The following is a 25979-nucleotide window of genomic DNA, read 5'->3' on the forward strand; positions in this document are numbered from 1 at the left end:
TGAGGAGGATTCCTGTATTGCAGGCGATTGAACTAGAGAACCCTTGGGATCCCTCCCAAATCTATGATTTCATCTATCTGTTTTCTTGTTGCATTATTCCGCACCCTAGTAAAGGAAGTTTTGTAAGATTACAACTGGGAGGTAGGCAAACAAATTAGTCTCATTTGCATTACATGAGATTCCGTACTATCATTGTGGCTGCATGCAATTTGTCCCATTGAATCTAATAAGATTCATGGCTTGTCCTTAGGGATGGACAAATCTGTCAGTTTCATATTCTCAGTTAGTTCTCCGGTCTTTAATTTTCTGCAGCAGTTTTTTTGGGGGAGAATTAAAGTTCCCACAGAAATCCATCGGTATATTAGTGTGTTTTTCTCCTAATATACATGTTGTAGCTGATTTTACCCCCATGTGTCTTTTTTGGCAAGCAATTTATCCTAATGTGTGTGTAATAATATGTGTGTTTTTAATATGCATATTTCCCCCCTAATTTATGCATTTGTGTACATAGTGTTTGTTTTGGGAACTCCATCACAGAATTTGTCAAAGTGTGAATTTTGACAGATAGATGTAGTTTGATTTGTATAATGTTTTGGGAAGCTCAGATTTGGTAGGTTTGCACTAAAATGTAAAACAACCTGGATTTCTTCCCCATCACTGCTTGTCCTAGGACTTTTACAGACAAAACAGGTCCTTTGTTCTCTCTCATAACATTGAGGGGTGTCAACTACTACTGTATTTGGTTTATTAAAAAAAAAAGAATGGAACCAGGGCTGAAAGATGACTTTTTAAAAAGCGATAACTTTGTACTGTGTTTTTATTGTAATTAACTATGTTTTTAATAGTGCTTTTATATTATATATTGTTTTAATTCTATTAATGTTCATCTTTAATTTATTTCCCCCCTATGTTTTTAGCTGCTCCTGTTTCATCTGTAAATAATAATAATAATAATAATAATAATAATAATAATAATTGTACACAACCCATCTGATTGGGTTGCCCCAGCCACTCTGGGCCGCTTCCAACAAATATAAAAGCATAATAAAGCATCAAACATTGAAAACTTTCTCATATAGGACTGTCTTCAGATGTCATCTAAAAGTTGGGTAGTTCTCCTTGACATCTGGTGGGGGGGCATTCCACAGGATGGGTGCCACCACTGAGAAGGCCCTCTGCCTGGTTTCCCGTAACTTCACTTCTTGTAGTGAGGGAACTGCCAGAAGACCCTCAGAACCGGATTTCCATGTCTGGGCTGAACAGTAGAGGTGGAGATGCTCCTTCAGGTATACTGGGCTGAGACCATTTAGGGCTTTAAAGGTCAGCACCAACACTTTGAATTGTGCTCCGAAATCTACTGGGAGCCTTGAGTCCCTGTCAGGGAAAAAGACAGCAGGGAATAGATATAATGATGATGATATAAAATCAACCTGCATAGGCTGCAAAATTTTCAGATACCACCTGCTCTTCTTTGTTTATCACCCTGACTAGAGAAAGCACCTTCTCGATGGTACATATCTGAACAGTGAGAGCTTGCAGGAAGGGGCTCTCACTGACAGCCTTGCAGTTGTGAAAGTCCATTCATTGATGGCACAAATGAGGACATTGTGACCCTCTAGATGTTGCCGTGACTCACACCTTTTCTGATCACTGGCCATTCCAGCAGGGCTGGTGAGAGATGGGAGTCCACTATTTTCATTTATTTTCATTTATTAAATTTGGACACCACCCTTCATCCGTAGATCTCAGGGCAGTTCACAACATAACAATGCGAGATAAAAAACAAAAAAATGCATAGTAAAAACAAGAACAAGAAACCCCACAAACCAATAATTTCCCATCCCACAAACACATTTAAAAGGGTATTTGATACAGTATTAATCAGCCAAAGGGCTGTTTCTTTTCCACCTCTGCCTTAAAGGTCCAACAAAATTATTTATTGAAGTCTTCGAAACACGATCTCTGTGAATGGACTAGAATTATCAGCAAGCTGGGTTAAGCATGAACTAATTTTTACTTAGCTGGGTTTTGTTTCAACTGGATGTCTTCTGTTTTCAGCTGTTATTCCTTGATCAGGGGAGAGTTGGACCTGAAATTAAAGCTAAATAAAAGGAAGAGCTGTTCCTCAGTAAAATCAAATCTTAGCCACCAACCCTCTACCCTGGGTGTAAGCCCTAATGGAACTCAATAGGACTTACTTTTGAGTAGACGGATATAGGATCGTGTTAGTTAATACATGTATTAATTATCTGGCACATTAAAGTCAACTGATCTCAAGAGAAATTCATATTGTTTTATGTCTATGAGGGATTAGAGTAAGGTTACCAGATGTCCCCGTTTTCCGGGGACAGTCCCCGGATTTACAAATCAGTCCCCTGACAAAATCCATTAAAGTTGAAAAGTGTCCCCGGATTCAATGGGGAAAAAATCTGGTAACCTTAGATTAGAGCATGTTATCTTAGCAAACACTGAATCTGATGCAAAACAGAATGGGAAATGCCTCTTCTATAACATATCTTGTGCTTTTTATATATAGTTTATGCGTTTTTTGTTTTTTTTAAAAAAGAAAGTCACCAGGTTAATAAAATTAATAGAGATTAAGATACCAGATTATATTGATGGATATGTTTTTAATGGATTAACCAGCAAGGAATTGCAGTAATAAACTAAATAAATATCTGTTGGCGCCTCTTTTTAGTTTTAGTTTGCAATCCTGATTCATCTGCCCCATGCCTTAAATAACATCAAGGTTATAAAATGCTAACCTTATATACCAACCAGTCACTGGGAAGCCCAAAACACAGAGCACGTTTTTGCAAGGACAGATGAGCTGTTCCCTGCAGGATGACACATGCCTCTTTGGAAAGCGCCAACTTTTTAAATTCAAGGGGAAAGAAAGAAACCCAAGGCAATGAATAGCATTGTTCTTCATTAACCTTTCCTCTGTGTCTGCTACAAAGTCTGGAGAGGAACCCTGTGTGCATTAAAACAATTTAATTATTTGTAACTCAGCATAAATGCCTTTGGCACTCCCCCGCTAGGCAAAAACGCTCAGTCTTTTAATAAGATCAGCTTCTTTTCTAGTGGATCCATTACTCTTGTGAAGAGAGATTCCTGCTGCTATTGACGTGAACCGAAAAGACTCAATTAAGCCAGTGTGAATCACTCACTGTATCTCATTCTACTTCAATGAGTAAAGAACAAAGAAAAGCATCAGTACAAGACTCTGCTATGTAGGGAAACACTAGAGCTTGGGTGGATTAATTAGATAATAGGTCTAACTGACGGAAGAGTTTGTTTGTTTGCTTTAAACCCACAAAAGCTAGCTGTTGAAGAAGGGAGTCATTCAAGGGCGCCAAACCACCGGCCCACTCCCATTTCTCCAGCTCCACACAACTAGCACTTGTATTTGTTGCTAACACGCCAGTTCCAAACACCAAGTAACTGCTACCACAATCAAATGAGCCTATTTACAAGGGATAATGGCCAAAATACGGCAAGCACCTTTGGAACTCCCTGCCTATTGATATTAGGAAGGCACCGTCACTGCATGCTCACCAGAAACATTTGTTTCTGCAGGCCTGTGTGATTTGGTTCCTCCTGGATCAGTTTTCGATGTTTCCATTGGGTTTTGTTGCTTTAAGATATTTTTAAACATTTCAGGTATATATTTATTATATTATAATTATATATATATATATATATATATATATATATATATATATATATATATGGAAGAGCAGGAAATAAATCTAATGAATAAATGAAGTTCAGTAAAAAGGAACAGATCTCTTTGCTTTAAAAAAAGTGGGAGAAAGACGATGATGACCCTAGGCTGGTATCATTGCTGTAGTTGTAATTAGGTATAGATATATAAAAACCTAAAACAAAGGCTACTTAAATTGGCCACGTTCAGGAATCAGACTTTAAACTTAGCTGAGAATCACTCCCTTCCAAAAGAAACTCTCTATCCCATGCCCCCTCGTTGTCGTCCTCATTCCCAAAATCTGATGTGATGCCTCATTGAGTCATCTGCAGGCTTCCACTGCCACCATCAGGTCCTTACCACTTTCTTCACTCTCTGCAGCTGCATCCAACTACTACTACTACTACTACTACTACTAATAATAATAATAATAATAATAATAATAATAATAATTTTATTATTTATACCCCGCCCATCTGGCTGGGTTTCCCCAGCCACTCTGGGCAGCTCCCATCAGAGGACCAAAAACAGAATAAAACATCAGACATTAAAAAGGTGAAGACACCTTGGCCCCTTGGAGTTGGCTCCTACCTCTCTCACGCACACCTGCCAACCAAGCATTACAGCATGGGTCAGCAAACCTTTTCAGCAGGGGGCCAGTCCACTGTCCCTCAGACCTTGTGGGGTGCCAGACTATATTTTTTTTGGGGGGGATGAACAAATTCCTATGCCCCACAAATGACCCAGAGATGCATTTTAAATAAAAGCACACATTCTACTCATGTAAAAACATGCTGATTCCCGGACCATCCATGGGCCAGATTTAGAAGGCGATTGGGCCGGATCCGGCCCCTGGGACTTAGTTTGCCTACCCATGCATTACAGTTTACGTCCTGGTGACGAGAATTCTAGCCCTTAAAAGCTCATAGCATAATAAATTAATTAGTTTTAAAGGTGCCACAAGGTGATTATGTTATTATTCCTCAAAGTGTTTTTGTGAGGATGAAAGTTGGAGAATCACCTCCAACACTCGCTGTGCAGGTTTAGCAGCAAGTCCTGCCATATTGCCTTCATCGGCAAATGGCAGAAAACACCTTGGCCTGCCCATAACATATACCAGATTTCTAAAAACCTTTATAAAAGCCTCCCCCACCTCCCCACTCCCCCAATTTTTAACCAATGTCCTGTCACATGTTTTTTCAAAATGGCTGCCAATCCTCTAAACATATTCCTGTTATGAAAGGGTTCAAAGACATGTCAAGACAAGCTTCAGCAAGGTTAAAAAATAATATTTGGAGCACTCTGATGAAAATTAAGCATACTGACATCCCAGCAAATTTCATGGGACTTCAGAACAAACCCTGACCCATTTATTCCTGTGGTACTGAAGCATGCTTATCCAATGCTCATTTTTCTGCCGTCCACCGAGAATTATAAATCAGTGTGACATAAATACGCCATAAAATGCTCTCAAGTTGACCATGGTTATAAAACAAAAAGCGTCAAATTACAAACTGAATCTTGGCCACAGGCGACAGTCAACCAGGTCTTGAATTGCTGCATCAGCGATTTGTGTTTTCCATTTTCATGGGGTCTTTTCAGCAACAGACCCTTATAAACTTTCCCTTCCAAAGTAGTTGTTCCAAAGTTCAATGTTCAATGTTGTTGTTGTTACTTTTTAAGGTCCCAATCTTGGCATGCACACACACAGGACCAGCCCAAAACATACTGTTGCCTGAGGCGAAGGACAATATGGTGTCCCCCTCCTCATTCCACATGCAGGAACTGAGTGCATGAACTTCAACACTGGTAATGGGACAATATTTTCCACTTCCCCTGAGGAAGGAGTGATAGTTTAGGGAGGCCAGGGCAGGCTAGGCTGCGTAGCTTTATTTACATTTGCTTCCCAACAGAAGGGGGGATGCCCAGAAGGCTTAGGAAAAACAGCTATAGGGCTGTGGCTACTTCTCTCCAAAATCCACTGCCTGAGGTGGTCGCCACATTTTGCCCAATGACAGGGCCGGCCCTGTACATGTAAGAAACATATTTGGGGCAAGGGTGGGTGAATTGTGGCCGTAAAAGAAACCGTGACCAGATTCCTGAACAATAGGCCTAATGAAGCGATGAGCCTCTCTTTGTTGCAGAAACAGCAGTTTGCAGATGCATTTGTGTGGTTGTTAACAAGCAATTAAAGTTTAAGAAACCCCAAGCACATTTCACAGAAGAACTTATGTCAGATTGCGAGGCTGATAACGAGAAAATGTGCTGCATCGACTGAGCCATCGAGCTGCAGCTCAGAAACCTTTTTTGCATAATTTTGTTTTGGACTCGGCAGGCTTGATTTCGATGCATGCTAAGGCTTGCTAAATCCTGTTAGTCGGGTTCCGCGCTATTAAGGTTTCAGACATTCAATGAAAATGCAGTCTCTTTACATCGGCAGAGTCCCCTCCTCTCCTTGTGTTGTAAAAATGCAGTTACATGCATTGTGCGAGGTCACGGGCGACTCAGAAAACACACTTCCTTCTCATGAGATGGATTGCGACAGACTGGAAACTAGGGTATTAATATCTGAATTGATCACAAAACAAAATCACATTGCGTCCATGGATGAACAGAGGGCACCTTCCAGCTGATGTAATAAACAGTGTCAGCATTGCAGCCTGCTCACTTTACCTCCAGAGGAAGCAGAGAGGGGGAAAAAATATTTTTGTAGCTTGCAAAAAAAAAGTTATTCTGCGCATAGCTAAACTATGAAACTCCCTCCCACAAGACGCCACCAACTTGGAAGGATTGGACAAATTCGTGGAAGATAAAGCTATCAATGGCTACTAGCCAAGATGGCAATACTCTGCCATGGGTGTTTCACAGGATGGGTGCCACTGCCGACAAGGCCCTCTGCCTGGTTCCCTGTAACTTCACTTCTTGCAACAAGGGAACCACCAGAAGGCCCTCGGCGATGGACCTCAGTGTCCGGGGCTGAACGATAGGGTGGAGACACTCCTTCAGGTATACTGGGCTGAGGCCATTTAGGGCTTTAAAGGTCAGCACCAACACTTTGAATTGTGCTCGGAAACGTACTGGGAGCCAATGTAGGTCTTTCAGGACCAGAGTTATATGGCCCGGAGGCCGCTCCCAGTTGGCTGTCTAGCTACCACATTCTGGATTAGTGCAGTTTCTGAGTCACCTTCAAAGGCAGCCCCACATAGAGCACATTGCAGTAGTCCAAGCAGGAGATAACCAGAGCATGCACCACTCTGGCAAGACAGTCTGCAGGCAGGTAGGGTCTCAGCCTGCGTACCAGATGGAGCTGGTAGGCAGCTGCCCTGGACACAGAGTTGACCTGTGCCTCCATGGACAGTTTCTTATGCTTTAAGGTTCCCTTTGCTGTTAACTTCCTTGCTACTCTTTGGTGAAAGACATCAGTTACAGCTGGAGTGCAAGTCAGCCACCTATACAGTGGTACCTCGCAAGACGAATACCTCACAAGACGAAAAACTCGCAAGACGAAAGAGTTTTTCGTTTTTTGAATTGCTTCGCAGGACGAATTTCCCTATGGGCTTGCTTCGCAAGACGAAAACGTCTTGCAAGTTTTGTTTCCTTTTGGATTTTCAATGCATTCCTATGGGAAACTGTGCTTCGCAAGACGAAAAATTCGCAAGACGAAAAAACTCGCAGAACGAATTAATTTCGTCTTGCGAGGCACCACTGTATCACTAGATAGGAAAGCACCAAGAGCAGTTACAGGCACTTGAAGGCTTCTGAAGCCATGGAGAATTAATTACCTTGCACCATCTCACAGGCGAAAATGTGAACTCCCCCCCCCCATTTATGACACCTCTTCTCTCATATCATGAATCACTGAAGTAACTCTGTCCCCCTGCTATTGCAGATTTCTATTTCTAATGCCTGCTTGCTCTTCCATATTCTGTTTCTATTCAAAGTGTTTACATTTTGCTCTTCAGCTAGGAAAGTTCCTAGCAGTAGCACAGGGGTTGGCTGTCTAAAAGGTCAGGGCACAAAAGGAAAAAGAGATGAGGAGGAAAAAGGAAAACAAGCAAGCTCTTGACAAGCAAATTATTGGCGTTGCTTCTGATGACCAGCTTGGATATAAACAGAGGCTGAGGGGGTCATATTCACATTCATTAATGCTGCATTTATTTCCTCTACATTACAATAACCTATCCCTTGCTGATTTAAAAGTAACGAGGGTGTGTGTATTACTTTCATTAAAGATATACTACAAAAACATAACCATCCTAAAATGTATTATCAACAGTTTCAAAATAATCTTCCATCAGCTAAATTGTGTACCAACAATTGCTGAGCCCTGGCACAATTTAATCCCAAGTCAATATGCATTCTCTTTTACATACATTCAATTTAACTCGAAAATTGGAAGTACAACAAACAACGTTTCTAAGATTGCAGAGGTCCTCCCAAAATGGAGACATGGATTAACTTGTACCAGGAAATAGGGAATGTCCTGGATAAATAAGAGGACGCATGGGAGATTCGTTTGCAAAGCCACTGTCTCAACCAAGGTTCAACAACTGATGCCATTTGCCTGCTGTTTTAACTGTGAGCGCTATGCAACAGGATAATGGCCTAGAGCAGGGCCTTCTCCGTCGTTGCCCTTCAGTTTTGGAACTCCCAAGAAAAGCCTGAAACTTCAGACACTTAGGAGGAAGACAAAAACGTTCCTACACCAGCTAGGTTGAGTCAGGAGGCAATTATAATTAACAGAAGCTCTCGTTGCTGATGTTATGCCTATTATGTGGTTACTAGCGCTGCTTTCATGTAATCGCTTGTGCTAGCCTGTTTGGACCTTCATGGAGGAGGGAGAAAGAGGCAGATAAAATGTTATTAATAAGGAAATAAAATCGCAGTGTTGTAATTGGGAGTAAGAGATGCATCCTACAAGTCATTGGATGAGTTGAATGACTTCTGCTCAGCAAATCATTCTCCCTCTTTCCCTTTATCCCTCCCCTCATGCACCCCCCCATCTCCCAAATTCTTCTCAGAGGGAATGCTGCAACCATCCAGAACAGATTTGGGGTGTGGAGGTGGGAAGGTCAGGAGTTCTGTTATATGAGTGGAAACTGGAAGTTGGAGCCAACTCTGAGTAATAATAAAAACAGGGGAGAGAAAAAGAGGCTGTTTTCAGCTACTAGATTTTGATTGCACCTAGAATGGGCCTAAGGATGAAAAGGGAAATTCTAATGGGAGAAGGAGGCCATCTGAAAACACCCCTAGAAAACATTTTATCATGCTTGGTGGACATGTAAAAAAGCCAAGAAATATTGGATACAAATACATATACTGTTACGGAGAATTTTGAAAATTAACTTTTGACTGAAACCAGAACCCTTCCTACTGGGGCTTGTTGATATGCAATTAGAAAAGGACGATGGAACTTGGTTTCAATATACGATTACGGCGGTGGGACTTTTAGATGCACAAAGATGGAAAGACTCATCGTTACCAACAATGGAAGAATTGTTGTTAAAATTAACAGACTTAGTTGAGATGCAAAATTGGCATGTCTAATCAGAGAAAAGTCATTGTTAACGTTTACTAAAGATTGGGAACCTCTCGCAGAAGAAGAAAATGAAATAATGATAGTTGGATTTGAAGATTGAAGATGTTTGTTTATAAAAAGTGGTTTTGTTGGGTGTTATATTGGATTGGACAAAGTGAATACTGTTTCTATACAGCAGACAGATAAAGAATCGGAAGTTCTTTAGTTTCTGAACTTTATTCTTCTTTCTCATTTAAGCTCTTTTCTATCTCCTCTCCCTCTCTCCTTTTTTCTGCTTTTTTTTCTTATTTAGATTAATGTTGGATGAAAAATATATATTTGATAGTAAGTTTTGTATTTCTCCTTATAAACGCCAATAAAAATTATTTAAAAATAAAAAATAAGCAATGGGTATGGACACCAGCAAAAAAGAAATAAAAATAAAAATGGAAAGGCCTGTAGAAGAAAGTAGGAACTGTTTCCATGTTAGATCTACACAATCTGTACCTTGCTTCTTGAACGTTTTGGCTCCTGAACGCCACAAACCCAGAAGTGAGTGTTCCAGTTTGTGAACGTTTTTTGGAAGCTGAATGTCCGACGCAGCTTCTGCAGCTTCCGATTGAGCACAGGAAGCTCCTGCAGCCAATCAGGAGCTGCGCCTTGGTTTTCAAACATTTTTGGAAGTTGAACGGACTTCCAGAATGGATTACATTCAAGAACCAGAGTACGACTGTAATTGAGAAAGACACAGATGTTGTTCATTGCCCAAAACACATAATTAATCAGCAGTAGGAACCAGCATGCAGCTAGCAAGCCACACATTCTAGAAGCTGGAGCTTTAAGAATCTGGGAGCCTGTACCCAAATGTAATTGATCCTATTTGTACTGCAGATCAGAAAGCTCCTATGGGCCTCTGCATGGCTCACAGCATAATATGGCTTGTCGCAAGCAGCGCTAGGATGAATTTGGGCAAGTCAGTGGTAGGTCTATGGACAATCAAGATGGAATCTGGTGTATTAGATATGAAGTCCTTCACAACCTAGTGTTTATTGATTTTTCAGACTGTGGGTCGAACTGTGATTGTTTTCAAGACTGTTTCAGGGAGAACCTTAAAAAAGGAGGGATTTCCATGTTAAAGGTCACTCTTTAGTGGTATACTTAAAATAATATTTTAATTACTTTAATAGTGCACATGTCTCTTCTTTGACATTACATTTACTTAACAAAACAGTTTTACAGGTCAGACCAGTAAAATACTGTCTGGCTGGAAACCATAATTGACCTTGTGCTTAATATACTTTCTAATTAACATCTAGCTGTGCTAGTATAAGAACTGTATTATTATTATTTTTAAGTCTGCTCATGTGGCTTACAACTTTAAATCTGAGTTAAACACAGACTTGCCTGATTATGGGTAAATTGTTGTCCCTCTGTCCCAAGTTGGGACTCCCAACATCCCTTTGTGCAGTTGGGGACCTTAATATACAGCATTTTAAAAATCTAATTAAGCTGTAAGTTTAAAACAAACAAACCAACCTCCCTCCATTATTCTAAACTTAAAAGTAACACAAGTCTAAAACAGAGCTGGGAAACAATGTGGCCCTTAGAAGCTGTTGAGCAAGAGATGGTTAGAGTTGTCCACTGACTGTGTTGGTTGGAGCTGATAGGAACTCGAGTCCAGACCTCACCCATGAGGGGAACTGCACCCCCTCTATTTTCAAGGGACAGTCCTGGATTTACAGAAGCCATCTCAGTTTCTGATTTGATCCCAGAATGTCCTGCTTTTCCTTTGTTGTTGTTGTTGTTTAGTCGTTTAGTCGTGTTTGACTCTTCGTGACCCCATGGACCAGAGCACGCCAGGCACTCCTGTCTTCCACTGCCTCCCACAGTTTGGTCAAACTCATGCTGGTAGCTTCGAGAACACTGTCCAGTCATCTCGTCCTCTGTCGTCCCCTTCTCCTTGTGCCCTCCATCTTTCCCAACATCAGGGTCTTTTCCAGGGAGTCTTCTCTTCTCATGAGGTGGCCAAAGTTTTGGAGTCTCAGCTTCACAATCTGTCCTTCCAGTGAGCACTCAGGGCTGATTTCCTTAAGAATGGATAGGTTTGATCTTCTTGCAGTCCACTGGACTCAGGATGTCTCTATTTTCATTGGAGAAATGTTGGAGGGTATGGAGTGATGCAACCCCCCCTCCCAAGCTGAGGAGATGAGTAACTAGACAACCTTTAGAAAACATCTGAAGGCAGCACCATACAGGGAAGTTTTTTAATGTTTAATGTTTTATTACGTTTTTATTTAAACCCATTAAATTCCATGTATATCTATTACTAATACTAAAATTAATGAAGTTATAATAAATTTCAATTAAAATATAACTTGAGGTGTAAGGCAGTTTGAGCTAAAGTAATTAGCAGCAGATTCCCATCTCAACCTTCTGTGAGGATCTTTTCTTCCTACTCTACCACCCACAGCTCATCCCAACATCTCTCTTTCTCAAATGTCACTCACTTCTCTTTGGTATCTGCTTTGTCCTTCCTTCAACTTTGTCCTTCCTTCAACCAAGCCCAAGTGGCTGGGGCGGGTTTTATTATTGTTATTATTATTATTATTGAATAGGATGTCCCTATTTTCATCAGAGAAGCTCTGGAGGCTATGGAATTGAGGTAGCCATCTCAGGTGGCAGAATCCCAAGGTGCAGCAGTCTCATAGCTGATTTTCCCGCTCTGTTGCCCCTGCCATAGAAGCAAGGTGAACCAATGGCTTCCGCTGAGATCTCGTGAGATCTCACAGAACACTGACGTGATCTCGCCACTGCCGCCATGTCTCACTTCTCCCGTGGTAAGGCATGCCCTACCCATCCCCACTGGCGCCGCTAGAGAAGCAAGGAGAAGCAGCTGTGGCTTCTGGCAAGATCTCACAGACATCTTGAGGAATCTCACCGGAACCTGGAAGCCAGGTGGCACCTTCCAATTTTGCCTCACTGCCAACTGGAGGGCCACTGGTTCCTCAGCTGCAGCAGTAGAGCAAGCCAATCGGGTGGCTGGGGCGGTGCGTGCCCTGCGTCCAGGGGCAGGGCCTGTGGCCCATGGGGTGGGGCAAGCTGGGGCAGGACGCTCCGTGGGGCCTCTTAGGAGTCTGCCTGCCTCCTCCCACTCAGCCGCCCTACAGCTGAGGGGGAGGTGGTGGGTGGACCATTTGGGGCAGCATGGAGCCTGCAGGTGCCCAAGCCACCGCGTCACTCCCAGGAGAGAGGCGTGGCTCGGGCGTGCTGCAGGCATTTTGTCACCCCCCCAAGTGGTGACACCCAGGGTGGACCGCCCCCACCACACCCTCTTCCTCCACCCCTGCTCAGCTGGGGTCTAAAAGAATCAAATATCAACAACATTTCGAAACAGTTCACAGCAGACCCACTGATATAACTGAATTATAGAGTTGGAAAGGGACCTTGAGGGTGTTCAACGCCCTGCAGTGCAGGTATACACAGCTATCTCTTATAGGGATCAAACCTGCAATCTTGGCATTATCATTTTCCCCCTTGAACATTCGGCTGGATGTTGAGTCCTATGATGCTCAGCGGCTTGCACACTACACTGTGAACAAAGAGAGACTTTTCCCACCCCATAAGCCTTTTGCTAGAAAGCATACCGTGATTAGACCTGCAATGATTCAATTCAGTGGTTGCTTTGGAGAATAGGCCTGCAAATTTAGCACTAAAATAAAGTGTACATCAACAATGGCTTGCTTCTGTAACTGAGCAGATGTGCCTCATTTTCTTACCTTATTTATTCTGCATTTTTTAAAAACTGAGCAGAACTTACACCAATAAGTATAAGGAGAAGCATGGGGCTGCCCAAAGCATTGAAAACCCACCCCTCCCCTAACCACAGGAAATCTTATGTAGTAATCCTCCAATTTCTGAGGTTTCAGCAAGCATTATCAACATACTTGCATGTGTTTTGTTTCAATAAGGGTGAGAAACTTGCTTTTAAAAAAACAAAAATGAAGATTTCCAGGAATTCCAAGCACCATGCAACAGGCAATGCTTTTTCTGCACTCTCGCATAAATGTGGCATCAGTGCTTTTTTTCTAGAAAAATAGGTGCCGGTACTCATCATGAAGTACTTACAATAAGTGCCACATGTTGTAACAACAACATAAAGAGGTGCCTCTACTGCAGTGTTTCCCAACCACTGTTCCGCGGCACACTAGTGTGCCGCGAGATGTTGCCTGGTGTGCCGCGGGGAAAATTAAAAAATTCGAAAGATTTCTTTTTTTTTTAAGTCAAATTTTCGATTGGGGCGCCGTCACTAGATGACCCCTGGGGTTCCCTCCCTCCCTCCCGCTCTGCGCCTCCCTCCTCCTCCTCCTCCTCCGGGGAGGCCCTTCCTGGCTCTCGGCCAAGGCTTGGCGGCTGCCACTCACTCACTCGCTCGCCCACCCGTCCCTCCATCCCTGCACCCGGCCTCTCCCCCTCCGTCCCCGGCGCGGGGGCTGCCGGGATCCATAGTCCCCTCGCCCTTGGGCTCCGCGCCCGCGCGGGGTGCGCGAACTACGTTTCCCAGCGTGGCCTGGCGGGCCGGGCGTTTTGTTTGAAGCGCTCTTCCCCCGGCCATGGAATGAGCGCAGCGGCGGTGGCCGGGCGGGCAGGGGCTCTTCCGCGCAGACCCCGCACAGCCTGCCTGCGCCCCCGCAGAGATTGGGTGGCAGGATGGAGCCCGGGGATCCCCGCGGAGGCGGAGCGGCGAAGGCGGAGGCTGCCCCCCTGCGTCGGGGGGGGTTTTACTTTTGCAATGCTGCATCTGCGCCGCAGGGGACGCATCGGACCGCGGGGAGACCCCTTGGCGGGCGTGCAAGGCAATGCATGCGTGCAGGCGTTGCATGGAGTGCAGTGCAATGCAATGGCAACGCGGCGCCCTGCATGCATGCATGCAACTTCCACCGGCGCTCCGGACTTGGCAGGTGAGGGGGGTCCCCAGTGGGCGGCAGAGAGAGCCGGGAGGGCGAAGGGGAGCTGGGGGGGAGCAGCGCTGCTCCCCGAGCCAAGCCTGGGGGGAAACTTCAGCGTCGTTGCGCCGGGTGTTGGAAGCGGAGGCTGGCGGGGGCCCCTCACCTGCAAAACCTGGTCGCCTCTCATATATTTCGTGCATTGCATTCATCGCCCGCTTTCTCCTCCAAGGAGCTCCCGGGGGCGCGCGTGGTTCTCCCCGTGTTATCCTCGCAACAACAGCCCTGCGAGGTGGGTCAGGCGAGTGGCCCAAGGGAGCACCCAGGGATTGTCCTGGCCAGGTGGGGTGATTTGAACCCTGCTCTCTGCCCGGTCTTCGTCCTCATTTAGCCCCCACATGTGCATGACTGTGCATGACTGAGGTTTTCCCCCCTCGTCTTGGCTATGGTGTGAGTCTGTGCTGTTAATTAATGGGGTTCTGCCTTCGGAGAAGATGAGCCAGCCCTCAAGGAGGTGATTATGTAATTTGCTAGCAATTCATGTCCCTCCCGGCGTGACGCTGCGCGCTGACGTCACGGGGCTGTAATGGTGGTGTGCCTCGAGATTTTTTTCATGAAACAAGTGTGCCTTTGCCCAAAAAAGGTTGGGAAACACTGCTCTACTGCATAACCCAAGGGGAAAAAACGCTTTGTGTGACATGCATACAACTGCCTAACCCACAGTGTTGAAGTTAGGTCATTTTAAACTCTGGTCTTTATGATATTACGGCCTGCCCATTCCTCTTTAGATGCCCAGTCGTACCTTGGAAGTTGAACAGAATCTGTTTTGGAAGTCCGTTCGACTTCCAAAATGTTCGGAAACCAAAGCGCGGCTTCTGATTGGCTGCAGGAAGCTCCTGCAGCCAATCAGAAGCCGCGGAAGCCCTGTCGGATGTTTGGCTTCCAAAGAATGTTTGCAAACCGGAACAGTCACTTCCGCTTTTGCAGCGTTCAGGAGCCAAAACGTCTGAGTACCAAGGTGTTCGGGATCCAGGGTATGACTGTAATGTGTATTACTTTATTTATGTCAAAATATGACAAACCATCTCTACTGCATTTGAAAGCACTCCGAAGTGATGATCTGGGGTTCTGGCCCAAAGTCCTATTCTAACAGCACAATTGAACCTTAATATTGTTGTGGTACCATAAATTCACTGACAGGGAGAAAACCTTGCTTTTAGCTTTTTTTATGTATCGGAATGAATACAAGCAAATTTATTTCTTAATTTAGAAAAAAAACACACCTGTATCCCTCTGAACAGTTTAAATGAAGAAAATCTGTGTACAGTTATCTGCTGGTCAACTTCAACCCAATGTCAAGTTTTCCCCATTTCCTTTAAAGCTTGTTGGCAGAGGTCTGTCAGCTACCTCAATCCCTCTGTTCTCCTTTTCCTGTTTGACAAACATAGAATCATAGAGTTGGACTAGACCACAAGGGCCATCGAGTCCAACCCCCTGCCAAGCAGGAAACACCATCAGAGCACTCCTGACATATGGTTGTCAAGCCCCTGCTTAAAGACCTCCAAAAAAGGAGACTCCACCACACTCCTTGGCAGCAAATTCCACTGTCAAACAGCTCTTACTGTCAGGAAGTTCTTCCTAATGTTTAGGTGGAATCTTCTTTCTTGTCCTTTGGATCCATTGCTCCGTGTCCGCTTCTCTGGAGCAGCAGAAAACAACCTTTCTCCCTCCTCTATATGACATCCTTTTATATATTTGAACATGGCTATCATATCACCCCTTAACCTCCTCTTCTCCAGGCTAAACATGCCCAGCTCCCTTAGCCGTTCCTCATAAGGCATCGTTTCCAGGCCTTTGACCATTTTGGTTGCCCTCCTCTGGACACGTTCCAGTTTGTCAGTGTCCTTCTTGAACTGTGGTGCCCAGAACTGGACACAGTACTCCAGGTGAGGTCTGACCAGAGCAGAATACAGTGGCACTATTACTTCCCTTGATCTAGATGCTATACTCCTATTGATGCAGCCCAGAATTGCATTGGCTTTTTTAGCTGCCGCGTCACACTGTTGGCTCATGTCAAGTTTGTGGTCAACCAAGACTCCTAGTTCCTTGATTCCAGGAAACATAGTTCCAGCAAACATAGTTCCTTGATTCCAGGAGGGAACAGACAAATCTCCTGAATTAAAGCCTGTTCATTAAAAAACAAAAAAACCCTGTTGTAAGACCCTAATTGGTCTCGCAACAGTCTCACAATTACCAAGCCAATCGAGCTTTGGAAAATACTTGAAGAGGGGATTTTCTTCTCCCACTGGGAGTCTTTATAGCACAGATTTGTTAGCCAAAACTCCCTTGATGCGTAGAAAATCTGATTTGCCCTTTGGGACCTCTGTGAGTGGATTAGCCCACCCCTCCTCGTTTAATTTCTGGAGGTAAAAGGCATGACCTTGTCAGGATCATTTCCACCCCTGCCTGCGCCCTTAATGGAATATATCATAGAGCGTTAATGAATTGATTAACCACTTTACAGAAAGTTCGCTTTGATTAAGCGTGATTGTAAAATCCTCTCTGTCAGGAGTGAAAGCTTTCCTCCCCCCCCCCCCCGCCCAATGCGCAGAGTCATTCATCTTTCACTTATTTCCTGCACATTGCGGTAAACTGATCTTAACAGCTTTTTTCAATCTTAGCAGTCATTTTAATCACTTCCACTACTAGCTAGGTTTAATGAAAAGGGAAAAAAAACTACTGGGGAAAAACCAGGACTTCTAAAAATGGGAAATCATCAGAAGACAACTTGCATGAATGCTAACCCAAATGGTGACCTCTCTCAGGTGCTATTCATGTTTTGGTATTTACAGCTGCGCTGCCATCCATGTTCACCTCATTTTATTGATTTGGGATGACAATACAGCCTTCTGTGTATGATGTTTAACTACCTTTCCTTTGGTAAACAGCCTTTTTTTAACTAACATTTGCTTTGACAAAGTTCCCATGTTCGTAATGCAAAACCTACAGAAGAAGCTTTGTGCACTTGGAAACTGTCTCCTCGAAGGCCATTGTTCAGGCAATTTGTGCCCTTTTTATTTTAGTTTATTTCATTTATTTATTTTATTTTAAAAAAAACTTTTTTTTGTCGTCGTTTAAGAACAGAGATCAGAGAAGCAGCATCTTCATTTCATACAAATGTATAGTCAAAAAAGAAAGAAAATAGGAGGGAAGAGAGATCTCTTTGTTGTCTTATATTTACAGCGAAATATGTGTTCTTTTAAGCATGTGGCCTCACTGACCATCTGAAATTTCCAAATGGTTTTCATAGGCAGCCCCACATACAATGCATTATAGTAATCAAGCCTGGTTGGTATCAGATCATATTTGTTTGTGCCAGAAATGGAAACATTTGTCTTGGTCAATCAAAATTTGTTAAGAAGCTCCCTGGTGCCATAGGAGGACATGTTCCCACCACAGCAGTACCTATTTATCTACTTGCACTGGTGTGCTTACGAACTGCTAGGTTGGCAGGAGCTGGGACATAGCAACAGGAGCTCACCCCGTTGCAGGGATTCGAACCGCTGACCTTCTGATCAGCAAGCCCAAGAGGCTGAGTGGTTTAGACCACAGCGCCACCCGCTCCCTGGTAAACGGTGTTTCTGTGCTCTCTGTTTTCCGTCACAGTGTCCCGTTACACCAAAAGCAGTTTAGTCATGCTGGCCACATGACCTGGAAAGCTGTCTGTGGACAAACGCCAGCTCCCTTGGCCTGAAAGCAAGATGAGCACCACACCCCATAGTCGCCTTTGACTGGACTTAACCGTCCAGGAGTCTTTTACCTCTACCAGCCAATAGTACACCTTACTGAACCCAGCTTCATATAAATATGTTCAGAAAAGTGTAGTACCACACTTCTTTATCCAGACGGCTGATCTTTTTAAAAATCTTCATACAATTCAGTCATGGGTGGGGAACTTCATCCTTGCGTGTGTGTTTTCCTCTGAACCACATCCCTGGCCAAGTTGATTATTCCCCCGCAAAGGAAAAGCTTCAGATATTGCAAGACAAGTTGTAAAACCGGGTTTACTCCATCAGTCGAGAATCCACTGTGACCATTGTTTAATTGAGTAGTGGGACTTAAATCTAAGCCTTCTTAGATTAATTTATGAATTGTGTAGAGGGAGTGAATAGAAATGATTTTCTTGCTGCCCTCTTCTACAACATTGGAGGTAAAATAGGGGACGCGGGTGGCGCTGTGGTCTAAACCACCGAGCCTTTGGGGCTTGCCGATCGGAAGGTCAGCGGTTTGAATCACCGCAATGGGGTGAGCCCCCGTTGCTCTGTCCCAGCTCCTGCCAACCTAGCCGTTCGAAAGCACACCAGTGCAAGTAGATAAATAGGTACCGCTGCCGTGAGAAGATGAACAGCATTTCCATGCGCTCTGGTTTCCGTCACAGTGTCCCATTGCGCCAGAAGCGCAATGTTAAGTCCTGCTGACCACCTGACCCAGAAAGCTGTATGCGGACAAATGCTGGCTCCCTCGGCCTGAAAGTGAGATGAATGCCGCAACCCCATAGTCGCCTTTGACTGGACTTAACAGCCCAGGGGTTCTTTACCTACAACACTGGAAATTACAGGTGGAGTTGAAATTGACCAGTAATAGATTTAGGAGAGGCAAAAAAGAACTATTTCTTTACACAACATGTAATTAATTTATGTATTGCATTAATTCCTGGTAATATGAACTGCTCTGACAATGAAACAGATCCACTTGGAAGGTGGCGCACTCCCTTTGTGCTGGAGGCTTTTAAAGAGAAGCTGAGTCAGAGATCCTGTAGCAGAAATTTCCTGCATTGGCAAGGGGTTGGCCTCAGTGACCTCGGAGGTACCTTCTTGCTCTGTGATTTTATGACAGCTAAATGGACACCACCCCATGCTCAGAAGCAATGTAACTATCTATGCACTTAATCCCAAGTGCTGGGGACAAACAACAAGGGAGGGCTGTTTGTTGCCTTCATGCTGTGTTTATTAGTTCCCAGAGGTATCTAGCTGACCACTGCTGGAACCAGGATGCTTGGCTCAACAGATCCCTGATCTGATCTCCATCGAGGCTCTCCTGTTCTTAACTGGGTTTGTGGCTGTCAGCCTAGATCTAGATGACCAATTAACTTAAGAAGTGATGACTTTTTAACTCTCTTTGACTGTAGGCTATTTGAATAGTTCATTACCCAACTAAATTATGCTAGTCAGGTAAATCTGACATCTGAAATAAATTTAGAGATTAATGTTGATTTGCGCCTGGGAAAATGAAACTGCATGGAGCAAATCCAAATCATCCTAAATATAATTAGGCTGGGAATATTTTTTTTTCCTGAAGAAAAACAGTCTAAGGGCAAATCCCCTATCTCCATTAAAAGTTGTGGGAAAATTCTCCCCTGGCTTCGCTGCCATTAGGTTTTCTTTTTTGCTCTTCCCAATTTCAGATTGGAAAGTCAGCAAAGTGAGATGTGTCTCTCTCTCTCTCTCTCTGTGTGTGTGTGTGTGTGTGTGTGTGTGTGTGTGTGTGTGTCTGCATTATTGCGCGAAAGTGTGGAATTGTAAGTTCTCTCCTCCACTGCCACTGTGGAGGTTGTCCTTTTTTAAAAAAAGGGGGGGTGTTTACACTAAAAATGCAAGTGCTTAAGTTCTAAGCCAGTGTGAGAGCCAGTGTGGTGTAGTGGTTAAGAGCGGTAGTCTCGTAATCTGGGGAACGAGGTTCGCTTCCCCGCTCCTCCACATGCAGCTGCTGGGTGACCTTGGGCCAGTCACGCTTCTTTGAAGTCTTTCAGCCCCACTCACCTCACAGAGTGTTTGTTGTGGGGGAGGAAGGGAAAGGAGAATGTTAGCCGCTTTGAGACTCCTGAAGGGGAGTGATAAAGTGGGATATCAAATCCAGACTCTTCTTCTACTAGTTGTCCGTAAGAGACAACACACCAAGCTCAACAGCACAGAATCCAAAGGCCACTCTTGTGAACCCAACAGCCATTTTATAATTATTTTGGAGGCACTGGCATTAGAGCCAAACTAGATGCAAGGCTAAATGAAATGCATCATTAGAAACTACATCAGGTTTAAAATGGAACAAAATAACAAGTCTGGTTTTTAACTGGGACCATAGTGCATGGGGGGGGGAGTTTTAACAGCCATGAACCCCACCCTCACCCCAAATTCTAAGAGCACGGTGCTCTTAGCCTTAGGAGCATGGCAGGTGATCTTGTTTATGAGTGGAAAGGGACTTATTTGCCGTCCCATCTAGTTTGGACCCCAGCCAGCCCTATATTCTGCATATTAGGCCCTTAGGCAGGAAGCCTGTAAATGACTCTATAAAATGATGTTACAATCTTAATGCTATTTCTGTGGACACTGTATTAAATTTGATCTAATAATTTAAAAGGAAGGAAGGAAGGAAGGAAGGAAGGAAGGAAGGAAGGAAGGAAGGAAGGAGAAATGACCATGCTGTAAAATCTGGACTCCCTTCATCTGAATTCTGGTGTAAATATGTGAATAAATCACATTTCTTAAAGCTTATCACCGCTTCCACCAGGTCTCCAATTCTCCAAAGGAGCACAGACCTTGGTTGAGGGCCACAAATCGGCAGAGATTGGGGTAACCAGTAACAGTATGCATTCACATTAAGCGTATCTTGGCTTGGCAAAGACAAGCAGGCAGGAACTTGTGTTTACTACAGGAGAAGAAGATATCTGCCTATCTGAGATAGTTCCCCTGACCTACCACAAAATGCACCCAGCTGTTTGCTGATTGCAAAAGCCCAACTGCCCGATATTTCACTTCAACTTAAGTTGCAAGAGTTATCTGCTTGGATATATGAAACTCCAAGAACCCATGTCCCTTTAGACCTACATTTATAAACTACATTAGCCACAAAACTTATTTAGGTGCTGGATTGCAGCGATGGCAACCAGCTTGTTGTTGTTTAGTCATTTAGTCGTGTCTGACTCTTCATGACCCCATGGACCAGAGCACGCTAGGCACTCCTGTCTTCCACTGCCTCCTGCAGTTTGGTCAAACTCATGCTGGTAACTTCGAGAACACTGTCCAACCATCTTGTCCTCTGCCCTCCCCTTCTCCTTGTGCCCTCCGTCTTTCCCAACATCAGGGTCTTTTCCAGGGAGTCTTCTCTTCTCATGAGGTGGCCAAAGTATTGGAGCCTCAGCTTCACAATCTGTCCTTCCAGTGAGCACTCAGGGCTGATTTCCTTCAGAATGGATAGGTTTGATCTCCTTGCAGTCCATGGGACTCTCAAGAGTCTCCTCCAGCACCATAATTCAAAAGCATCAATTCTTCGGTGATCAGCCTTCTTTATGGTCCAGCTCTCACCTCCATACATCGGCAGCCAGCTTGGAAGTCTTTAAAGGGGGATTCGTGGAGAATAAGACTATCAATGGCAACTAGTAGCCACAATGGCTATGTTCCACGAGGGGCATTCATTAAAGATTTCCCCTGATGTACTTCCCGTGGACTGAGACAAACGAAACTGGGCACAGTTATTAGTCCTTCTCTACATAGCTCCCCGCAAGAGTCAAACACTTCTCCCATCGCTTTACGCAGCTGTGGAGACCTCATCTGTAGAAGTCGGCAGGTTGCGTCAGAAGCCATGATGAACTCAGAAATCAGCATTTCGTCGTCTGGAAAAAGCTTGCCTTTCAAAAATAACTTCATGGTTGGAAAGAGATGGAAGTCCGATGGTGCAAAGTTGGGAGACTAAGGAGGTTGAGGAAGGATTTCATAGCCACAGGAGCATGCTTCTGTCTGAGCAAATTGTGAGTTGTGAACCAGGGCATTATCCTGCAGGAGGCAGACACCTTTGGTCAGCATACCACGCTTTACGATTTTGATGGCCTTCCACAATTTCTGCAGCAGTGAAGCATAGTATGTCCCGGTAATTGTGGTACCCTTTGCCAGGGAATCCATCATCACTACTCCACACTGGTCCCTAAAGGCCATGAGCATGACCTTGCCCGCTGACTGTTGAACACGTGCCTACTTTGGAGGTGGTGAGGTAGAGTGCTTGCATTGTTTGGACTGGGATTTACGGTAGTCTCTGGGTCATAAAGATGGACCCATGTTTCGTCCTGAATTAGTCTGGCGAAGAAGTCATCATGGTTTTCGTGACACATGGCCAAAAGAGCCCGTGAGCATGTGACTCGTTCCTGCTTCTGGAAATGCATCAGCAGCCGGGGAACCCACCTTCCAGACACCTTTCCCATGTGCAAATGGTCATGGGTGATTTTTTCTACAGAGCCCACACTGATCTTGACATCTGCAGCTAGTTGGCGAACGGTTATGGGGCGATCCTCCGAAATGGCGGCCTCCACTTGGTGGATGGTGTCTTCTTCGGTGGTGGACTGGTTGCCCAGGAATGGGAGCCATTCCACTGAAGTCTGACCACTTAAACTGACAATGGCAGTGCTTGACTACGTCATACGGGGGTCCTCCTCCCCATAAGTCCCTTTCATCTCATCGAACGTCTCCCATGGTGTGCACCCCTTCAAGTACAGGAACCTGATGACCGCTCTGCATTCAACTGGTTCCAATATCAGACGTTACTCCATGTTAGCACACGTAACAGAGAAACTGTTAGGAGTTCAGAGCTACAAATTACCACGTTACCTATGGAGAGATGTGGAGAGATAAATGTGCAGTTTCATCCTCCTACAATAATTGGAAGTGGATCAGGGGAAATCTTTAATGAGCGACCCTCGTACCTCAGCAGCTGGAGGCAATGAACCTCTGTGCGCCAGTTGCTGTGTACACATGTGGAGAGAGAGGGGTGTTGGACTGAAGTCCTGCTTGCAAGTTTCCCACAATCCACTGTGACAGCAGGGTGCTGGTGTTGACCTATAAAGCTTCACACAGCTCAGGATCTCAATACCTTATTGACTGAACCAACCTGGACCCTGCTCCTGTCATCTAAGGCCCTTCTCTATGTCCCCCATCCCAGAGAGGTTCAGGGGTGGCAACAAGAGAACGGGCCTTTTCTGTGTTGGCTCCCCAATTGTGAAATGCAGACCCTCCAAGTGTCCCTATTTTCCAGGAACAATCCCAGATTTACAGAAACCATCCCAGTTTCTGATTTGATCCCAGAATGCCCCGCTTTTCCTTAGGATGTCCCTATTTTCATCAGAGAAATGTTGGAGGGTATGGAGTTATGCAACTCCTGAGCCAAGCAAATAAGTAACTATACTACCTTTAGAAGACTTCTGAATGCAGTCCTGTATAGGGAAGTTTTTTAATGTTTAACATTTTATTATGTTTTTATAGGTGTTGAAAGCCGCCCACAGTGCGAACCCAGTCAGATGGAGGTAGTATTACTATTATTATTATTATTATTATTATTATTATTATTATTATTATTATTATTGAATAGGACATCCCTATTTTCACCAGAGAGCATGGAAATGCTCCCCCAAGAGAGGCTAGCCTGGTGCCATCACTACATATCTTTAGGCAACAGGCGAAAACATTCCTCTTTACTCAGTCCTATGGCTATTAAATAATCTATGGCCTGTGAAAGTGAGGGAGAGGACAGTTATTATGATGACTATTTTATTATTAGGCTTATGCTTTGTATTATGTTTTTATCACTGATGTTCTGTAATGTGTTTTTAAATATATAAATTGAAATAATAATAATCATCATCAAAGATAGGCCTTGGGCCTGATCTAGAATGTCTCTTCTTATTAAGTGTTAGACAGAAGGTAGGAAAGGAACAAGACTTTCAGCTTTCCATGCATGTTCTTTGAACAAGACTTTCAGCTTTCCATGCATGTTCTTTGAATATCCATCTAAATCAGGTTTTAATAACTCCAATGAATGGGTGCAGTTCAGCCAAGAACATACTTTGCTATCTCCCCTTGGAAATCCATGGAACTTAAATTGCTTGACGAGATGCTACCTAATATTTACACCAATATTAACTGAGACATACTCCCCTCCTGGAGGGTCATTCTTTTGCAGGTGGGATCCAGCCACATACCAGCAAATTTAGTACAGCATTGTCGAGCTCCATTCAGTCACTTTTTGCAAGGCATTCACAATGCCACCATCCACTCTTTATCATCCTATATTTCTCTGTGGTTCTTTCAACTTTTCTCAGAAGAATTTTAAAGCACTGCAAGCTCCATAGGTATAGGTGCCTTTAGCACAGCACTTCTCTTAAAATAAAAAAGGTAGGTAAAAGGTTACATGAACAGTGATATACTGGAAAGAGAACCAGTGCACAGTCGTTCCATCATTTCATAGAACCATCGAATTGTAGAGTTGGAAGGGACCATGAAGAAGAAGAAGAAGAGTTTGGATTTGATATCCCACTTTATCTCTACCAGTAGGAGTCTCAAAGCAGCTAACATTCTCCTTTCCCTTCCTCCCCCACAACAAACACTCTGTGAGGTGAGTGGGGCTGAGACCATTCAGAGACGTGTGACTAGACCAAGGTGACCCAGCAGCTGCATGTGGAGGAGCGGAGACCCGAACTTGGTTTACCAGATTACGAGTCCACCGCTCTTAACCACTACACCACACTGGCTCTCGTGAGGGTCATCTAGTCCAACCCCCTACAACATAGGCATATTTAGCCCAACATGGGACTTGAATCCGCAACCCCGAGGTTAAGAGTCTCATGCTCTGCTGACTGAGCTGTCCCAGTGCTTTGATTCCTTTAAAAACAAAGACAGGGTCATAAAATGGTACCCCCTGCAAAGGTTTCAGAAAATGTGGAGACAGAACACAGAAAAAGCACAGTACCTCTAACAGTGTAGAAAGTGAATTGAAGCTTACATTGAAAGAACAATGACTAGGGATGGATCTACACAAAACACTATAAATAAGCCATAAATTAAATTGTTATAAGAAAAGCGGGGGAAACCCCTATGTAAAATCGCATAGAAAAGCGCTGTGCTCTACAGCGCTCTCTAGTGTTGCATGTTCATAACACATTTAAAAAACGCTGTTTTTTGACTAATGTAGCTGAGTCCTAGGAAACACTAGAGGTCACCCATCTGGAAGCCGTTGTCTTCCAATTGTTCCAAACAGAACCAGGCAATAATATTTAGAAGTGGGAATTGGCATAGCAGGTTGACAACAAATGGCAGTCCCTGGGAATTCTCTTGCTCAGATTTCACCTCATCCTTGAGAGTGGACTAAAGCGAGCCACTCTCTTTCCCTCCGTTGGAAGGATGGAAAATGAGAGCAATAAAGGATTGTGGTTTGTAATCCATGTTAGTCATATTCAGAGCAGGCCCAGTGGAATTAATGGACAGGACTGGTGTGTCAGAAACAGGGGAAGTAGGCAGGTAGGGACTGGCTGAAAGCAGGCTGAGGTAAAATGTACAAACCAAAGGACATCGTGTGAAAGAAGATGTTGAACACACAAAACAAGCATTTTTCCTACACAACACAGAACTAAACTCGTAAAACAAGACCAGAACGAGCGGTTGTCATGCTTTGCTCTCCACGCTCTTTATAGCATGGGGTAATTTAAAGCGATTGACATTTGCCTTCAGACGTATTCGATTCACGATAAAAATCTAGCGTCAAAACCTTCAGCGGTCACAATCAGATTGTTGCAACTTAAAAATAGAGCCAGGGTTGATTTGTATTAACTGTAAGGCCACTTAAGACTCTCATAGCCACTCTTAGGTGAAGCAATGGCGTCCGGCTCCTTTGCACGACGTGTGGTGGAAAGAAGCTTGGTAAAAATGAGTGGGTGGGTGTGATTTGGTTATCACCTCTTCTATATTATATTATACAGTGGTACCTCGGGTTAAGAATT

The 25979-nt window shown here is 44.1% G+C and overlaps 2 long non-coding RNA genes across 2 annotated transcripts in view; both read right to left on the reverse strand.

Annotated features, from left to right (window-relative positions):
- The window catches only part of LOC310696294, a 96880-nt gene extending 75371 nt beyond the window's left edge, over window positions 1-21509 (reverse strand). Inside the window, exon 1 of the long non-coding RNA XR_014520533.1 lies at window positions 21230-21509. This is a non-coding gene — a long non-coding RNA (uncharacterized lncRNA). The remainder of the gene's footprint in view (window positions 1-21229) is intronic.
- LOC310696297 overlaps window positions 1-25979 on the reverse strand; it is a 270070-nt gene that overhangs the window by 188900 nt on the left and 55191 nt on the right. The gene's annotated exons all lie outside the window — the stretch shown is intronic.

The sequence above is a fragment of the Podarcis liolepis genome, assembly GCF_965112155.1.
Source record: "Podarcis liolepis genome assembly, chromosome: 17".
NCBI classification, from domain to species: Eukaryota; Metazoa; Chordata; class Lepidosauria; order Squamata; family Lacertidae; genus Podarcis; species Podarcis liolepis.